Source organism: Pangasianodon hypophthalmus, chromosome 1 (assembly GCF_027358585.1).
Source record: "Pangasianodon hypophthalmus isolate fPanHyp1 chromosome 1, fPanHyp1.pri, whole genome shotgun sequence".
Classification (NCBI taxonomy): Eukaryota; Metazoa; Chordata; class Actinopteri; order Siluriformes; family Pangasiidae; genus Pangasianodon; species Pangasianodon hypophthalmus.
This window is the reverse complement of record NC_069710.1, coordinates 33103743-33117657: the sequence shown is the minus strand read 5'-3', so window position 1 is coordinate 33117657 and position 13915 is coordinate 33103743. Positions and strand designations below refer to the sequence as shown.

The window sequence follows — 13915 nt, the reverse complement described above, 5'->3', positions numbered from 1 at the left end:
GCATTTTATTTTATTTTTTTTTATATCATGCTCATATTGAGGTCATAAATTTGTAATGTTTGTGTGGAATTATTTGTGTATTTGTGAATGGTTTGTGTAGGTGGTTTTATCCCACTATGTGTGCATATAATTCAGTCTTTTATGTTGCCAAATTAATAAAATGATCCCGACGTTGGTGTTAATTCGATGCGCTCTGCTGTAAAGAGAACAAAAACAGTGTGAAGGATAATCTCACTGAGCACTCATGTGCTTCACTTACAGAGAAACTTCAGGTTCATTCATAATTTTGTCCATAAAAATCACTCCTTAAGATCAGCAGTGTTTCTGATTAAGATGCGTCGCCTCCAATGTCTTCCATGTGAAAAAATGATTTTTCATGGACTTTAAAGGGACAATATTATTACTGAATGCATATCATGCAAGAGAAATGTGCTCAAGTTTAAGATTAGAATGACGTGTATCTGAGTGCGGAACTCTCATGTAACTTCAGAATAGAGAAATCTGTAGTCATGCCTGAGGTCTGAATACAGATGTGCACAATTCTGATGTTAATGTAGTCCTCACTACATGTGCTTAACTTGCAGGAATACGACCCACACATTTTAACGCTGTACTGAAGGGGTTAAAACACCAACATGAGCTCTTTCTCTCTCTCCTGATCAACATTCCAGCCTGAACCTGAAAGAACGGCTATAAAACTGTAACAGGCCATCGATGGCTCGGAGAAATACAGGCTAGACTGTGTGTGATCGCATAAATATGGCTGTGTGTAAAGAAGATGTATAGCCCTGTCGTACATGTATAGTGAAGTGCAATCTCTCTCTCTCTCACACACACACACACACACACACAGCAGGTTGGATGACGGAGATGAAGAGCTGAGCATGCTGCAAGCCTGAACAGATGTTCAGATGTCCTCTCTCTCTCTCACACACACACACACACACACACACACACATCCATATTAAAAGCATATATTAAAACAGTTTGCATTTCCCAGCAGGTCTGATGAAGCAGAGTGAGATATGGGGTGAGTGTGAGCTGCAGAGGTTTTTCAGGGACACGACAAAAAGAGGTAGATCAATAAGTAAGAGGGGGAGAGAGAGACAGAGTAAAAGAGAGACGATCCCTGTACCTCCATCTTCTCTTGTGTTTTGTTACTAAGAGGAAATCTTGCAGCATTCTTAATGGAACTACTGTAACACTGTAAGGCTTAAATAAATTTATAAATACAGACACATTCCAGGAAATATGCACAAGCTCCTGCATCATTGTGGCCCAGTGGCCTAATGGATAAGGCATCAGCCTCCGGAGCTGGGGATTGTGGGTTCAAGTCCCACCTGGGTCGTTGCTTTGTTGTAGTGCTTCATCTATACCTATGTTCTGGTGCTTCCTATGAGGAAAAACTACTTCAAGAATATGAAACTGGGTCATGTCAGCAAAAATCCAATGATCTCTGAACTGAGAATGTGGGTTTGATAACTCTTATAATCATTAATTCACACCTTAAAATCTCAAACATGCAGCATTTCTCAGGCTTTAATTGTGCCTCCGCGTTTCCCTTCCTCACTTCTTATCTCCTCCCTCTGAGCAAGAGGGGAAAGGATGCAAGGAAAGAAAATGAGGACAAGAAGAATCAAACAACGTTTTCTACCGAAGGAGACATTGTTGCTCACTGAAGCATCACTTTAAAGCGGCTTTAGTGAATAAACGTATTGATGATGTATTTCCCTGCTGTAGTAACTGGATTATACACTGGTGTATTCTTGATCCCAGAGCCTCCTGATTTTACATCACATTTTAAGAATTGGTACTTACTAATCACAGTAGGCTTGATTGATTTGATTGATTGACATTGGTGTATGGAATTAAAGGTTGTAGGTTTGAGTCTCACTTGCGTTACTATGGTATAGTTTCTTAATTTTTTTATAACGTAACAGTGCAGCAATGCAGTGTGGTCAAGTTACAAGGAAATCCTAATAGACACTAACTGTGGATTGGGCTAAAAGAATGCCCATCTATGTGGCCCAGTGGCCTAATGGATAAGGCATCAGCCTTCGGAGCTGGGGATTGTGGGTTCAAGTCCCACCTGGGTCGCTTGAATGCAATGGCTTGTCTAAGTCTGCATTCCCTACTTTCTCTACACCATTAGAATCAACTGTGTGTAAAACAGAAGCTTTATTTAGGCTTAGAAAACATGAGCTGCTACTGTCACATTGTGCACTGTACATAAAGCACAGAGGGATAGAGAGAAGAGGAATGTAATTAACACACAACATATGAGCACAGTGTCCCAGGCTGACCAAAACACAACACAAATAATGATCTACACAACTGTTGCAGAGAACCATGAGTACTGATCGGATTGGTGATGATTTGACATGATATGTTTCTATAGCTAAAAGGACAAACGGACCAAAAATGCAGGCACAAATATGAAAAAGTGCTTGGACCCCTAAAAACTCTCCGAGCTTGCTTATCACACCTATTCCCATCACATTCCAGTTATTCTAATCAAGTTCACATGTGTGGTCAAAAAAGCAAATTAAGCTTTTCCGAATGATCCGTCCCACATCATCTTACCTTATTAAAACATCTGAGGGACTGTAATGAGCCAGAGAGCTGAGCTCAACATCACGTTAAGATTATGAGTGTTGTTTATTGCATCCATCTGCACACACATCTTGAATAAAGCTCATACATACAGTATTGTGCTTCCACATTTCCACTTCTGCAGTGGCAGACCCTTCCTGTGTCTTTGTGTTCAGCGACTGCAGGAACTGGAATCTAATTAGTGCCAAAGTCTGTGAGAGAAAGAAGCCAGGCTTTACCACCGTCATCACTGTGATCTCTCTCTGGAGGCCCATTTAATGGAACCCATGTTCTTCTGACTTGCAGAAGAGCAGATAAAGCTCCAGACCTGCCAGTACACTGATACTAATGAGATCCTTCACCTAGAAACACTAGAGGAACCTTCTGGAGGTCGATTCAGTGTAACTCATTTTAACTATTTGCAAGAATATAGAGCATGAGAATAACAGAATTCAATTCCACATGTTCAGTACAGCATTATCCGCATACGGCCCAGGCATCAGCTTCCAGAACTGGGAGGCTTTGCTGTTTCCGTCTCTTGCTAAAGAGCATTTCAAAAATCTAAAAAGAATGCAAAAGCAGCTAGCTAGCCTTTAGGTGAATTGGCTCAAAGAATATGTATTGTTACTCCATTAATCCCAATCTGAAACAGCTATATTAGAGCAGAAAACAAATCATATCCTTATTCGAAAATAGTGGAACACCTGACAACATGCCCTCTATTCATTACTAATCCAGTAACTGGGTTCAAGTACCACTGGTCTCTTATCTGTCACATTATCATAGATGTATACCTTCCATTACAGATAAAATTACATTCGTTATTTTGCAATACCTCACTTAACCGAAGTATTTGGGTCAAAGAATGGAAAAACTGGAGAAAATAACAGAAAACTAACCAAAAACTAAAATTAAGCAACACTCTATTCAACCATTATTCCAAACACTTGAGTAAATGTTCTAAACAGATTCCAGTTCATTACTTAATCCAGTAATAGATCTGCTTTATTAACACCATGTATAACGTATGAAACAAAGTAATAAGAAGAATAAGAAAACATGCTGATTTGGTACATGTTTTTATTGAGTGTCTCAGGGGAGTGATGAATAGATAGTATTTTTAGCTCTAGGTCTGAACATGAATATGACCCAGTTAAAAAAACTAACTGAGGCATACAATATAAAGTCTAATGACCTTGAAGCAATGCAACAATGAACAACATGGCAGAGTTATGATGGGCCATATACACAGCCATAAGACAGAAGACTTAGCAGCAGTAGTCTTACTCTTCAATGAGTGATATATAAAAACACGGTATCTTAGAAATGCATAGGGCCCTCATAAGGTTCACGGTGTTTTTGGATAAGCAGCACTTAAAGAAGCTCCAGTGTGGCTTATTAGGTACGTGGTTATGTGACCTAATGGATAAGGCATCAGCTTCCGGCGCCGGGGATTATGGGTTTAAGTCCCATTTGGGTTGCTATTTTGTTACTCACTGAAGAGATTTCTCTACTCTAGAGGATACTACATTATAAGGATGAACTAAAGAAGGTAAAAAATCTTAAAGAGGTGCACCCTGACATATAAGACCTCTCATTAAATGTGTATAGAGACATTATCAAGCTTGGAAGTATGAGGAGGTGTAATATCAAGTCTCGACATCAACAGAACACTGAAGGAAAATAGCTTATTTAGATCACATGATACACATTACAAAGCGGTCGAACCTCAAGTCTAATGTCTTCAGATCATCATGGAACTACATACTGTATATTCTTTATAATTAAAGCTTAGATATTCCGGAGTTCGAGTTCATCCCATTTACGTTTTTTGTCATTATTCATGTACTGTACATGTGGTTAAATACACATACACTATAATCCCAAGATACAGGCATCCTCTCTTAAGCATTACAATTTCACTAGTGCTAAAATCCCATTATACGACACATCATTTCAGCAATTCAGCACTTACTGAAACAGCAGAAAGTGTGAAACATAAAGAAGTGCCAGAGAAAACTGCTGTATGCACAAATAAATAAACACCATCTGCATAGAGGCAGCCCCGGCTAACATCTGGATAATTCACATTATCTGAATGCACAGAGATGCAGAGTTCCTACAAAAGACCTACAAAACAGTAGTTGAGTAAAAAATAAAACAAAACATGCTGTTACATTTAATGTTGAAGAACATCTGCAAAGCAAGTTATACTCGCAATCGCGGCTATAAACACTCGTTCACTCACCAGCCTCACTTTTTATCACTCTGTTGAAGTTAATAAGACAAAAAAATGCAGCTTGTCTTGTTACTGAAAAACTGTAAAGAAGTGTAAACTCCTCTGTCCTGAAGATATCGGAAAAGTTAAAGTTACAGTTTTACCTCTGACTGTTACAAAGCACTGACACTGGAGACTCCTTCCACACACAAATGTTAAACAAACATCTCCTTACAGATATCAATGATAAGATATGTTTTTTAATCAGTTAATGCAGAGCTGTTACTATAGACAAGATAATATATTAGAAAATTACGCATCATCTTCTGACCAATCAGAATCCAGAATTCAGCAGTGTTTTGGGATAAAAGTGGTTCACAATCAAACTCTGTTGAAAGTCAGATAACGAGGATAGAGTAGAATCTCAAACAGATCATTTTCTCACTGATTATTTCAGTGCGATGTTGCTTTCACATGCCGCGGCAGTGAGTGAGGACACCTCATATACGCTCGATTTCTCTGTCCTTGTTTCCTTTCCATGCATTTATTTCTCATGTCCTCAAAACACAAATAGGCATAGCGAGGAAAGTAAAGGAGGACGTGCAATGAAAGAAATGAGAAGAGAAACAGATCAGATCTACTTTACTGACACCACTGAATAAAGTGTGCTGATTGGAGCTCTGGATTTTTTTATTTATTTATTTTTATTTATTCAGGCGTCTCAGTGGAGCGATACATAAACAGTATTTTAAGCTATGGGTCTGAACGTGACCTCTGTATCCCAGTGGCCCAGAATGCATCAGAGAGATGAGAACATCTGCTGGAATAGTTCAAAATATAACCAAGAGGGAAAAGTTAATCCCTCCATACCTCCAGAGAAAGGGACAGAAGAAAGAGGCAGGAAGATTAAAGCTGGGCAGTCATTTGTTCACACACAAACACACCTATGTTGCGTTGTTATGTATGATTGATTGTGTAGGTTGACATTTAAAGCTTTTTTCTGTTCGCTTCTTTGTACTAGTGTTTCCCTTTAAACAGCAGTGTAATACCCTGATAACTGAAGGAAGTCTCTTACACTTAGGCATGACTAAGTGTTACACACACATACTCACCTGCATACCGTTTTGTACATCTGTGTAATTAAAAGCGATATGCACTAGATGGCATGTCGGAGCCGAAACTTCCCTGTCCCACTGGTTTCCATGGTGACCTGAAAAACGTTTATTAATTTCATGCCAACTATTCTGAGACACATATTTGTCTCTGCACAGCAACATGGAAATGTTAAACACACAGACAAGCTCTGCTTCTTTCTCTTTAAAACACTGATGTCATGAGCTGCGTCTCAAATCGAGAAAGTATTTACTAATCTAGACGTTCCAGGAGATTGTGACGTTAAAAAAACAGGAGTTTCAGTAGTAATTCTGGAAAACTGGTTAACTGATAGTAAAATGTTTAGAATAGTATAGAAGTATGCAATTTCAGACACAGCGCTTGTTTGTTCAGTCTGTTGCGGACAGCTTGTCACATCATGCTACGCTGCTCTCACTTCTGCATTCTTTGAGAGGAAGAATGTGAGGAAGAAGATAGTAGAAGGAGATTTTGTAGATTCTGCAGGCTTTGCAGTTTCACGAGACTCAGTGGCCTTGTGGGGTTGAATCCCACCTAAGCCTTTAGTACAGTGTTTCCCTTCAAAAAACAACATGTAAGACCTGGTTACACATGACATGTGATGACAAAAAAATTAACTAAATTGGATTACTGACATGCAACAACATGTAATAAAGATGACTGCATTGTGGAGAACGTGTTAGTTCACAGTTTCTCATCTGAAGCTCACACACACATTGTGCTTCCACATTTCCACTTCTGCAGTGGCAGACCCTTCCTGTGTCTTTGTGTTCAGCGACTGCAGGAACTGGAATCTAATTAGTGCCAAAGTCTGCGAGAGAAAGAAGCCAGGCTTTACCACCGTCATCACTGTGATCTCTCTCTGGAGGCCCATTCAAGGGAACCCATGTTCTTCTGACCTGCAGAGCAGCAGAAAAAGCTTCAGACCTGCCAGAACACTGATACTAATGAGATCCTTCACCTAGAGACACTAGAGGAAACACACATTGGTGCCACAATCTCTAAGGTAATGTTTAACGTGTTAGACATGTCATGGTGTCTTTAGACACAGTCCATCTGTGATGTTGATTGCAACTCTGATCTGATCTGTTATTTGTTTTTACTGGGAGTCTCAGGAGAATTATGATTTCTTCCCAGTGGCCCAGAATGCGTAAAGGAGAAGAGAACAGATCTGGAAAAGTTTAAAACATGATGGAGAAAGAAACGATCATCTCTCAATATGTTGACGGGGAGAGAGATGTGGACAGGCCATAAGCACACTGAAGGACTGATTGCGTGGTCTGAAATCTACACTCTGATACTCCTGGCTTCTCCTGGCAATAATGTAGCTTTAAACTAGGACAGTGAACTGCGAGCTTTGGTCGTAATGTTTTGCTTTAAAAAGCATCACATACTCTGGGGACTTTACAGTAACCAGATAACTGAAAAATTCTCCCATAACTAAGTGTTACAGATGAAGTGGGACACTACGCCAAGGCCATTGATCACGTATGCGTAAAATGACGTGTAAAATGTTTCTCAGTTTCATACCAACTATTCTGGGTTACACACAGTCTTGGGTAGAACACGTGACTAAGTAACACGTTACTGTAATTAAATTACTTTTCCTCTGAAAAAATGGGAATTACTCTTAATTTTTAAGTAATATAATTACAGTTACTTATGACGTACTTGCATTACATACTGTATAGACGTTCAACAATTCTGTATAAAACAATATTGAATTAAAAATCTACATTTATCATCTAAAATTTGTTTTCTAATTTAAATTGACCTTTTTAAATTTGTTAGCTGTAGGCTAGTGCGTGTGCACGTGTGTTCGTGCCAGGTGGCCGTGAAGTCGCTCAAGTTCCAGGATGTCAGCAGAAACGAGTGGCTGTTTTGCTAAATGGAAATATTCCCATCTATTCTCATCTGCTCTATCCTCCAATATACAATCACCAGCAACATGGAGGCACGGCTTGCCAAGCAGCATTTGGTTTCAGGAATCCACAGGAAGCCAATTTGTACAAAATATTGTACAAATGGCTGGAACTTCTCCCTTTTTCAAAAGAGAGAAAACAGATCACCTCCAGAAATGTAAAAGTCCTTCAGATCTTGTTTGTGATGCATTCGGCTGAGAAACTTGATTCCCCAAGACCACATTTCAGTACAGGCAACTCCTGTCTTCCATTAATAAAAAATTCAATGTGGAGGACAAAGGTGCATTATGAAGGCCAAATAAAGGACATTATGAAATAATTTTACATCAAGTCCAGGCTTCATATTCACATGCAATGGCAAAAAAAAGACTCCTGTTACAGAGCTGTATATGGTTACTGAATGAAACTGACAAGATTTTCTAGACATCAGTTGAGTTAAACATGTGCCTTTCCCGGTATTTTCAGTACATGTGTGAATCATTCAGAGTGGTTTAAATGTTTAAAAAATTCTGACCATCTTAAAGGGCTAGAATGAATGGAGACGCATCACTGAGATTATAACACAGCTCCAGCTGATATAGTGTCTGGGGGTTGCGGGTTCAAGTCCCACCTTGGTTGTAGTGTGATAAAACTTACTCTGGGTCACTATAACTGAATGAAGTCTCTCACACCAAGTAAACAAATAAATCAAAATCTTCAGGGTATATACTTGTTGTTTACACGGAAAGATATGGCAATAATGTCATAGTGTGAAAACACTAAGAAGCAGAGCTTATGATGTACTGTTTATAATGTGGTCCAGCTTTAGCAGCAATTTGTTTACATCAATTCACACCTACACACCAACGTTTCACTGCTTCATGAGCCTTTCCCTGTGTTATTGAAGTCTGTTGAAGATTATTGAAGTCACGGTTGTGAATCGCTCACTTTGGTTTAAATGTGTGAACTAGAATGAATGGAGAAACATCATCAGGTTATACTAAAGAATTGAAAAACATTTCCTCAGTCTGTTTCTGAAAGTCTGAGCGTGCGCAGAACAGCATAACGCTGGTCCGTCAGGAGCGTGAGCTTGTGAGACTCTGACGCTGGAGATTGTGGGTTTGAGTCACAAATGTCAGCTGTAGGCTTTCCTAATGAGTTGAATGCTGTTGCTTGCTTAAAATATATCATCATTGGGAGACAGATGTGGACAGGGAAACTGTACAAACTCATTTTCCACTGACAGACTGATCGTAATTTGACATCCAAAGCATTTTAATCATTTTCCTGTCAAACGCTTCTCATCACAGAAACATAGGTTTAAACTGGAGTAAGTCTGGAGTTGTGTTTAAAAATAATCTCATTATGGACACCCTTCCTCTAACAGGCCCAGTGGCCTAATGGATAAGGCATCAGCCTCCGGAGCTGGGGATTGTGGGTTCAAGTCCCACCTGGGTCGCTTGTAGTGGTTCCCTATGAAGAACACCTTTAAGCAAAACACTACTCCTAAGACACCCACTGTAGTAATAAAAGGATGTGTCCCTAAGGAGCATGTGCTGATCTCACTATATACATCACTTATCAGCTACCTACAAAGCAATAAGGCTTTCATTCTTAATTCACACCCAATGTCACATCACCTATGTGTGGTGGCCTAATGGATAAGGCATCAACCTTCACATGCATTATAAAATCCAGGCTTATCGTTAACAGGACATGGTTCAGATGTCAAACTAAGAAGAAAAATATAGCAGGTTCAAAGCGCCACTACTAACAACATGCACCTATGCATCAATGATAGACCGGTTCCATCCTCAAGTTATGTGTCATTATGCGTGAATGTGACTCAGTTGAGTGTCAAGCCCCAGTTGCTATCTTTACAAAACCACAGCAAGCTACTCCAAAGACACATATATTTTGGGCTAAAAATGTGAGATAAAAACAAGGAGAGAATGCACAGTGTCTCAACAGTTTAAATCTTTTTTCTTTTGGTCATTTGTTCATTTTTGCCATTTCCCACCCACTAGCTCACTCTCCCCATCACATTAAGGCTAGCACATGCTTCCTCTGAGCCACGTGAAGCCAGTGCATCTTTTCACACTCATGCTACGTCACACACAGAGGAAAGCGCTACCTGCCCTCTTCCACATACACGGGCTCACAAGGGACCATTCACTGATTCGTGATTGAGAGCTTTGATTCTGAGACCATGGGCAATTTTGTTCTCTCAGATTCCTGGCCATGGCTGTGGCACTGTCTGGATTCAAACACACAATCTTCTGTAGATACAGTGAACGCTTTTGTGTTGCGTCATTCGCGAGCAAATCTATGATTTTTAACAGTAGACATTTTATGAAACAAAGAGACACAAACGTGTTTGCTATACACACTGATGTAACCTGGTCATGAAATGAAGAGGTGTGATGAAGCAGTAAAATCATGGGCAAGTACAAAATGTTCTGATTTGCTAGGAGCCTTATTATTTATTTATTTATTTTTAAAACTCAGACGTCTCTGAGGAATGCTGAATAAGCAGTATATTAAACTCTGAAGGGTCTGACTGCTAGATTGAAACAGGGAGATGCTGGAAATGATTAAAACATGATGGAGAGGAAAAAGATGTGAGGATAAATTCTCAATACCTTCAGAGAGAGAAGAAAGAAGTCATGAAGATTAAAATGGACAGGCCATATGTGTGCACACAAACACACTCATTCCTGCCATCATGTCTGACAACTCTGATTGTGTCGTTTGACATCTAAAGCATTTCAGGCATTTCCCTGTCAGATGCCTACTGCATCTTAATCAAATGATACATCAGTCTAAAATAAAACTTTCCACATGCTCGATCTGCTCTCGTCACCTCTCTGTCTATCTCTCTTTCTCTCTATTTCATCCTCCCTCTCTCTGTGACCTTCTCCTCCAGTTTTAGAGCTAATCTGATTCAAAGTGAGGCTGACTGAATGTCCATACAAGGTCCCCTTTCCACGGAGGAGAGAAAATAATAAAGCATTCATCTGCATTCAGTTGGAAAATCAACAGTTTCTCTCTGAAGACATTCTTCCTCGACTCCATCATTTACACTTTATCATATTTCTGACGGCTGTCTTAATACATCAACGTCATGTTCGATTCAGTTCAGTTTAATACAAAGTCTCGCTGTGTTGCAATGACTGCACATATTCGGCATTTCAGGACATCGTTCGTATCTTTAGTAAGTGTCTTTCACCTGAGCAATACACATTCCTTAAAGTCTAATTAAGAACTTAAACCGTATCAACCGTATCCAAGGTAAAAGACACAGTAGCAGTAATTATTTGAAATCGTGTTATTGCAGATCATTTTATATTATTCAAGAAAAAAGTCTTGAAATTACTAATTACATAGAAAAAACGATTTCAACATATCTAGTAAATGACACAAGAGAATATTAAATATATAGAAATAAACACATTGCAAAGGTTTTATTTATTAGCAATAAAAATATCTTCGCAAGTGATATCTTGAATAAAAGAAAAGCCATTATGACATTATGCCATATTTAATATAGCAAATATAAAGCCATTAATCCTATTTCTACACATACAGACTCATTTTCAAGCTTAGATTTGTTCCACTCTTTCAGCAGATCATTTTGCTTCTTTCTAGAAATAAATGCTTGAAATAAGCAAAATGATCTGCCAGCAGAATAAGACGAATTTTAAGCTTGAAATTAGCAAAAAATAAAAAAAAGTAGAATTTGGCTCAATAATCTTGTATTTGTTTAAAAAACAATCCAATAATGAAACATCTTTGACTAGAGTTAGCTAAGATATTATTTTTTTTGCAGTGAATATATATTTTTTGTGGTAAAAGTCATCAAATGGATTAAGAAAAAGCTAATAAAGGGATGTGATAAAGGGTGATGAATATAATTTAGAATAATTTACCCCCCGCCCCCATTATTTAACTGTCTAAGGCAGAAATCCAGGCACGTGAAAGGTAAAAAAGCTGCCACTCTTCTGTTTTAGTTAAGATGTACACACCTGTAAGATTACCAATAGGAAATGGAAGGAGGCGGGGCTTCCACAAGGTCACTTACAGTCAGTTACGGAAAATATGCGAAGGGTGTCGGGACTGTAGGTCCGTGTGCAATGCTTGTCAAACTCTGACAACTTATTAAAAGCAGTACGCAGAAGTCCTGACTGGGGAACTTCTGCCATCTCTCTACAATAGATCTCTCCAGAAAAAGTTGAGCTAACAGCGAACAAAGCATGCACTTGTCGCTTTTCTGTGTGTTATAGCTGTACAGGAACAATACGTTGTGCGTAGACGCTAAATAATTAGCTGGTAAAATATAATCTATGGAAATGAACCGTTTAGATTCAACAAAGAACCAGCATGTTGTTATTATTATTATTATTATTATTATTATTATTAATTAATTATTAGTTCAGTGGTTCAGCTGAGCTGAGGGGTTTAAACCGAACCGAACCTCAGCTTCCTCCTCAGTAGAATGCCAAAGCGGGTTGTGTGCAGCTGGCCGCTCTCCCACGCACCGCTGGAGCGAATGTTTTTCCATTAAGAGTTCAATCAGTCAGCTAGATGAGTTTATAATTAGAGAGGAACATGACGCTTCTCCTGGTCCTCTCACCTCCCCAGTGTGTGTGTGTGTGTGTGTGTGTGTGTGAGAGTTATGGCTTTACATTATATCACCAACAGGCAAATATTCTAATACATTTACCATAAATGGTTATACAGACTATTGACAGAATCATTACGTTTTCATTATCTACTGTATGAAGTGCTAATAGAATGTAATAATACATACTTTATCTATACTAAATACAAACTAATAGTTTAAATGAATTAATAACCATTATGGTAACACTTTATATGAAGATTCTGCCATTTTTGTAAAGCACTGGGTAACGTAAGCGAGGAATAAATCACTGTGTGTAGTGCTGTTATAGTACAATATTCTATTAATTGAAGAATAACACATCATACTTTTTATCCGCTTATAGTTACATTTAATGTTTCAATGAAACAAGTTAGTACCTGTTCTCATTTATGTTATAGCAGCTATAAACAGTTGTTCTCTCTCCAGCCTCTCTTTTTTCTCTCTAAAATTTAATAAAACAAACAAAAAAAAACCACAGCTTGTAAACCTTAAAGTTCCAGCTTTACCTCTGACTGTTACAAAGCACTGACACTGGAGACTCCTTCCATAAATGTTAAATAAACATCTCCTTACAGAAAATGATTACACACGTTTTTAATCTGTTTCGCTGTACACGTTCCTGTGAATGAGCTGTTACTATAGAAACGATAACGTATTAGAACGAGTGCATTAATATAAACCCGTGATTTGCAGCTGCACTACTGTCAGAGCTGCTGTTATAGAAAATGAATCAACACCTTCTGACCAATCAGAATAGAGAATTCAGCAGCGCTGTGGGATAAAAGATGATATTAACACTGTGTTTAATAAGACAGCAGCAGACCAAACTGAAAAATGAAGCAAATGAAAATGAATTCATTATAAATAATATATTCCTGAATAATAAGGATGAAGTGTGTTAAGATTTTGGAGCATAGTGTGTGTTCTGTTTGTTCTGAAATCCTGCTTTTGAGAGATGTGATTAAAGCATGCTATTGTTCAGAGGCTTATGGGAAATGGGGTTAGTTCGGACTGCCAGAGAGAACAAAACAAAAAAGAAAGCCGTGGTTTATTGCAGTCGACAACGCATCACCACCTCACATCCTGAAGTCTAACTCGCTCAGACTCACTGTGGCGTCCTAAACTGTGCCCTCCATTTACGAGGAGGCCTTTATCATCAACGCTCCACTGCATCACATAACACCCAGGAGTGAAGAACACCGAGAGATGGAGCGAGAGTCAGAAGACGTGGTGGAGATATGAGTGAGAACACACAGAGAGAGAAGGATTAGCTATGACAAGTATGAGGGAAGTGAGAGTCGTACACTACATTAAGCTCCATGCACAATTTCACACAAGCACACATGCTCACGTTTCACCTTTTCATTCCAAGTGCATGAACACTAAAATGGCCATTTAATGGGGTTTTTT

At 38.8% G+C, this 13915-nt stretch overlaps 1 protein-coding gene and 3 non-coding genes across 10 annotated transcripts in view; 3 read left to right on the top strand and 1 right to left on the bottom strand.

Annotated features, from left to right (window-relative positions):
• The window catches only part of LOC113547560 (rho guanine nucleotide exchange factor 4), a 118872-nt gene that overhangs the window by 25723 nt on the left and 79234 nt on the right, over nucleotides 1-13915 (bottom strand). The gene's annotated exons all lie outside the window — the stretch shown is intronic.
• Nucleotides 1276-1348, top strand: trnar-ccg (transfer RNA arginine (anticodon CCG)). Its single transcript has one exon. It is a non-coding gene; the product is annotated as a tRNA-Arg (tRNA).
• trnar-ucg (transfer RNA arginine (anticodon UCG)) lies at nucleotides 2025-2097 on the top strand. Its single transcript has one exon. It is a non-coding gene; the product is annotated as a tRNA-Arg (tRNA).
• On the top strand, nucleotides 9229-9301 carry trnar-ccg (transfer RNA arginine (anticodon CCG)). The gene has a single exon. It is a non-coding gene; the product is annotated as a tRNA-Arg (tRNA).